General features: G+C 36.4%; 1 long non-coding RNA gene across 1 annotated transcript in view; it reads left to right on the forward strand.

The window, feature by feature from the left end:
* LOC118929331 (uncharacterized) overlaps positions 1–4,310 on the forward strand; it is a 156,638-nt gene extending 152,328 nt beyond the window's left edge. The window contains exons 2-4 of the long non-coding RNA XR_005031549.2: positions 637–803; positions 2,804–2,930; positions 3,677–4,310. This is a non-coding gene — a long non-coding RNA (uncharacterized LOC118929331). The remainder of the gene's footprint in view (positions 1–636; positions 804–2,803; positions 2,931–3,676) is intronic.
* Positions 4,311–6,483: the final 2,173 nt, after the last annotated feature.

The following is a 6,483-nucleotide window of genomic DNA, read 5'->3' on the forward strand; positions in this document are numbered from 1 at the left end:
GGAAGCTATTAACACGGGGGCATGCTTTTATCCTGAAGTTCTATATTTTGCTATATAATTTGTTTTCTTGCCTATCTGGGATCCCTCTGTTTTCATGACTTGTACCCACAGCTCCATTCACACCAGCTGCAAAATACCACTTGGCTCCCATTAGAGTTATGTCACTGAGGAAAAATCTGTGTCCTTCTCCAGGGACAGCAGGAGTGTCATTTTGTTTACCTTCATGCCAAGCAACATTCTGTTTTGCTGTAAAGTGCTATGTCACAGTGCTTGAAAGGTGGCTTCCATTCCCAAAACGTCTGCAATTTGTCCTCAGAATGTCTCCATCCCCCAAAACCTATAAAAACCTCTTCCTGCTTAACTGCTGCAAAGCATTTTCTTTAGAGACTCCCGTCTCTGTGAGTTTGTAAAGACAAACCTACCTTTCCTTCAGATTTCCTTGTTTGAAACAACTCCTTATACATTGTTTGTATCTTATTTCATAATAAATACATAGAGCTTTTTCACTAAATGGGTCACTTGACAGTTATGTGCAGTTTTTGTATTTTTAAGGGGGGAGTTTATAAGGCATATATATCGTCTCCTCTTCTGTGCTTCCCTCCACATGTGCCAAAACTCCTCCTTTCTTCTCTCCAGGTAGCTGTTTGCGTTGTCTCCCTCCCACAGCAAACCTTCATGGCATCTCCAGCTCTGATTCCAGGCCCTGGAAGCTCTTGATCTAGGACCATGATACAGCCTCGCCAAAGCTTGGACTTGAGTAGATGCTGTCGACGGCTACATGCTCAGATCACTCTCCTAGGGAGGTAGACTCCTCTTTAAGTTTTCCTGTTGCCTCTATAAGATGTTTTTTTCTTGTGTAGCCTGAGCAGAAGTGTAATGCAGAAGAGTGGGGACCAATTTTTGCCTTCTGGTGATGTAGGAGTTGGGAAAATGTGTAATCCTTAATAAATGAAATACCTGTGATTAGAAATTTTACTGACTATACCAGTGTGCAATTGAGAGACTGAATTCATGCCCATGCAGTGTTCAACCTGTCACTAGATTGAGTCCTAAAAACATTTCCTACAGGGCTATTTACTGCATTTTACTGTTGAATACTTTTGGCTCCAGATGAAACATATTCAAGTGTGAAATTGTCAGTTATAACTGGATAAACAACAACGCTTGGATAAAATATTGTTAAACTGTGTGGCTGGCTGTTTAGTTTTCATTTCTCTCTATCTCAGGAAGTGGGTGTATAGGAAGTGGAATGTTTGGTACTTAAGGAAGACAATTTTGTGAACGAATTCAGTTACTAAGACCAAATGAGCTCATAAGTCAATTTCATGCTGAGTTGTTTAAAACTGTTTTCACATCAAACATTTCATAACTTCCCTACTTTGCAAAAACCTTCCAAAGTTTGAATTTCTGTAAGGTAGACCTTAAATGATTTTTTTCCCCTTTAGTCCATTTGGGGAATTAATGTAATCCATGAAAATAATTTCCAACATTGATAGTGATGAAAATAGATTCAAAAGAGAATATGAGGAATATAATTTTAAATGTCTTTCAATATATAGCACTGAACCTTGAAATATATATCACACACTTCAGTGCATTTGCTGTGTTGCTGAAATATCATTTATGAAATCCACAATTCCTGCATTGACAGAGGGCTTCATTAAGAATCTTATTTTTGTAAGAACTGCCTCTCCCATGTTGTATTAGAAATATTTTTCCCTTTAGCATTTGTTTTCTCTTTAAATCATAGCATATATGAATTTCTGAGAGTGTAGCCTGCTATTTTCTGGGGCATCTGTTCTTCAGTTAGAATATTTGGAGCCAACTGTACCCAATATTGAGAAGCAAATGAACTTCTTCCTTATAAGTTTCCTATTCATTCTTCATGTATTAACCTGTCAGATACCCTCAGTTAGTAATCTTTGTGGAGTTTAATGGCCAGGAAATCTGGACTGTAAAAACTTGATGCAAACCATGATTATCATCTGTTTGATGTCTGAAAAGAAGTTGGCAAACTGAAATCTCCTTTCCAAATTGTTGGCTGTTAGGCTTACCTTCAAACACCAAGATCTGCTACCATGGCTAACAGAAACACAGTGAACATTACTGTAGCACCCAGACAAAGATGAGAAACTGGGGGTAAGAAAGATGGGGAGAAAGGAAGAAAGTGGACCTAGAGAGAGACAGAAGCAGAGGAAGTGACAGACACAGAATGACAAGGAGGGAGAGAGTGAGTAAAGAAGGAGCTGCTTGGTGAAATGAGGCAGCAAAGACCTTAGTCATCACTCTTAGTCACGGCCCATAGCAGACTGCCCATCGCCTAGGAGGCAATGAACTCCCTCTTGAAGTAAAGCATGGAGCAAGATGAGAAGCCCCGCAGTTCCTTGCTTTTTCTTATCTGTCAAGAAAGGCCTGCTGATGATTTTTCAGCTAAGAGGTTAACTGGTTAGGGTTAAGAACCCTACGTTTTTATGATGCCTTTTAAGTACACTAAAAACCTTGTAGTGAAATATCTTAAATACTGGCAAGAAAATGTCATGTTTGGGGGAAAAAATAGGTTAAAAATAAAATGTAGTTTTGAACATTTACATCATTATTCATCTAGGAGCACTTCTGATTTTCAACCAGCAGCCACTATATTATACTTCCATTAACTTTGTCACCAAGAGAATTACTTCTGCAAATGTTGTGGGAAAATTATGTGTATGCTCATGTGTGTTGTAGTGTGAGCTTGAGCAAATTGGTTTGGAAAAAAGAAAAAGAACATTTTGTCACTTTCTTCCTGTATCATTTGCTTGCACAGGAATAAAGGCACATGGAAGGCTGACCTTCTTGAGAGCCGGAAATCATCTCCCTGGAAATCATCTTTGCATTTTAATAGTTACTTATGCATTGGTGACTTAACCTTTCGTTAGCTCAGAAAAAATAAAGTAAGTTAAAATAAAAAAGACTAAAGTTTATTTTATAAAAGCTAGAAATTGTATTTAAAAACTTAATTTTTTAAGAGTTAAATCTGTAAGTTTTTGAAAAGTAAAGCAAATCTTGGATTGAGGTGTTGCATTCCCTTTATTTTTTCTATTTATGGCCATCTTCCATTGATTATTCTTCATTTATAAGCAAGTTTGTTATATTTACTAAGCCACAAAACTTGAATTTCTTCAAACCTATGTTGAACACAAAGATAATGGTTTTGTCTAGCCATAAAGTTATTTTTGCACTGGATAAGACCATTCTAGTGTAACAGTTTGATGGAAATGCTAATGTTGGAAAATAGTATTCTCAGTTTCCATGAGGGTTTAGTTCTGCAGGTAGGTAATATGTTTGCATGTAGCCAATTTGAAATCTGATAATGTACATCTCTGAACTGATTAATTTGGCCAAGGGATCAGAAACTTCAGTGAATGCCTAGTTCTGGATCTATGGGTTGAATTCATAGACTCATATACCATGGAATTAACTGTGGGAAAGAAAGTCTTATAAGTCTTATAAAATAAAAATGTGTGCTGTTATCATAAAAACGTAAATGGATAGTAGTCGCAAATATCACAAATACTCTAACAAATGCATTGATAAAATCTTGTTCCTGTCTTACCCATTTGCCTTTGCTAAAATCAGCAAAAGTAAATAAGTAAGTAAGTAAATAAATAAATAAATATGTGCATTTATTTCTTTGCAGTGGTGTGAGGGTGAGGAAAGCATGCTCAAAGAATCACAGCAACAAGTTTCTCTACCTGTGTCTCTCCTCTTTGATCCACCCCTTCTCCATTAGCCAGATTCTGAAATACAGTGCCAAATACATAAGCAGTCAATGGAAATCCAGCACTTCTGAAGAGTGACCAAGATGAATGGATGTCCAGGCCTTCCTTTGACATTGCATTCCATTCTCTGCCTTTAATTCTACTTTTCCTCTGTGTAAGGTGATACATATTTATGTCAACAAATTGCCATGTATTTCTGTTTCCAAAGATGTGTCATTTGTCTTTCTACTGCTTATGATCCAACTGATATCTACACACCAAGAGGAGGATAATTTATCATAAAAATAAAGAATGAAAATAATTCCAAGCAGGACTTCAGGTCCAATGACTAAAGACAGGGTTCCTTTAAATGTCTTTGAATAGCCTTTGTGGACTGAAGCCTAACAGTACAACAGTTTCAATTTTGATGACAGACTTTGAAGTAAAGCAACAATTAACTGGCAAAATATTTTGGAACACATCCTGAGCAAAAACATGAACTTTGGTTTCTTGAAAGAAAGGTTAAGAAAGTAGATAGTTTAAGTAAATTCTTTTGTTAAAAATGACCATTTCTTATGCTTCAGAAGATTGGAGACTGACGAGAATTAGGCTTGGGGTGGATTAATGATTGTGCATTGAGCATTGACTCCCCTATACAGAATTTTATTGTTATAAACAACCATTTGATCAATAAATATGAGAGATGCCCTCTCAAAAAAAAAAAAAATGACCATTCCTTCTTTTTTAATTCTTGAGTGTCCTTCCATCTGATTCTGCAAGACTTTTCTAATTTTTATGTCCTTTTTCAATGACAAATAGCATGTGCTTGAATGTTTATGGTCTGGCTCCCTGTAAGGTGATGGCAGAATAAGGTAGAACAGCCCATATAAATAATGCCCAGAATAAAAATCCAGAGAAAGTTGATAATTGAAAATATGACTAAGGCATTCAACTAGGAAGCTGTGGGGCCTGAAGTCTTCAGCACTACTATCCTCTTACCACAGCATCTTAGATTGGCTTAAAAAATCTGTATTCACCTTCCACTCTTTTGGATCATATCCTTTGTCATTTTTTAATGGGAGTTACTAATCTCATCTCAGCCCTAGCAACAGGCCCCAGCAACAACTCCCAGCCACTTCCAAGGACTTACTCCTTTCAAGAAGTTTATGAACCCTAGATACTGCAGCCTCAGTGTCATCCTCTCTTGGAGCCCCTGCTGATTAGCGGGAGTATTTCTACATATATATAAAAGCTTTAGTCAGAAATGTGAATATGAAAATATTTCCTATTTAATTTTTTATATAAAACTTGATATTGTATAATTTAAAAAATCTCTACAGAAACACAATTGCTTAGTGTATTCAGACAGTTTACTGGTATTGTTATATCAGTAAATTATACTGGTAACTCATATTCAAGTTTAATATGGACAGAGTAATGCGGTGTGGTTGATTTTCCCTATACCTTCACCTTGGCCTTGAACTAATTTACCAACTTTTTATCCATTTATATAACACAAAACTATTTTTTATAAACATCACTGACAACTTGGCATTCTTTTACACAATATAGTCATATTGGTCTTATTTATTGTATGATTGTATGAATTCTTCCTTTTTCTTAGCTCATTTTCCTGATGTTTACCAGGTTTATTCACTTTATAAGCAACCCAATCACCCTCTGAACTCCCAACAGAGAAGTTTAAACAAAGCAGTATGTTTCAATGAATAGTTAGCATTATACAGCTCTATAATTTTGCAAACATTTTAACATTCTCCCTTGTTTCACTTTTCTCTGAAATATCTTTGGATAGATAATGTAATCTCCATTTGCAGATGACAAGATTGCTTAAGTGACTTAACGTTCCTTAAAAGAAATTAGAATGTTAGCCCAAATAACGTCTCTATACCACATCACACTATCTCTCTTCATATTTCTTTCTTATCAATTAATCAAATATCAGGGGACTACACTTGCATAATGCTAGAACAATTATAAAACTAGGTATTAATTTGAGTTTATGTACATCATCTCCTTGAAGTGGTGGTCAGGTAGATAGTGAAAACAAACAGAACCATATAGGTGGAAAGGGTCTTTGGGAGCAGCTACCTCAACATATCACTCTGCAGATGAAAGCATACACACACATACACACACCAACAACCCTGATCATTCAGAACAGCAACTATTTTCAAACAACTGCAACTTGACAAAGCTGCATAAACTTTCCATAAAAGAAATTTAACTATTATTCATTGAAAAAAAAAATTAGTGAGGGAAAATATTCCTTAGGGAATCAAGATAATGTTGAAGTACATTTAAAATTTAGAGAGTGGTCTGAGTTGACAAAGCCATACCAGGCCTTTTAAAGTGGCTTACAAATCAGGGAGTGGGTCCTTAGGTCAGAGTCACCATACACTGAAATGAACATCAAATATCAGGATTTAGCCACAGCACCTAGTTTTAGTTAAGAGTCAATCTTACAATTTTGTTTCAACAAAGTATGAAGAACTTCCATTTGGATTCATGGCCAGAGAAATGACTGTCTTGTGCTAGAATGAGGCAGGTGTTAGATAGAACTTAAGGCCCTGCCTGGACTTAAGCAGGTAGAGCTCAAGGTCCTGGTAAAGCACAGGCAGAGGGGAACTAGGGTCAAGGCTTCAGAGTAAACAAGAAGCCTCATCCTGGACATCTGTGAAAATTCATCTTGAGGAAAAGGGAGTTTCCTAATCTCATCTCAGCCGTA

The sequence above is a fragment of the Manis pentadactyla genome, chromosome 8 (genome assembly GCF_030020395.1).
Source record: "Manis pentadactyla isolate mManPen7 chromosome 8, mManPen7.hap1, whole genome shotgun sequence".
NCBI lineage: Eukaryota > Metazoa > Chordata > Mammalia > Pholidota > Manidae > Manis > Manis pentadactyla.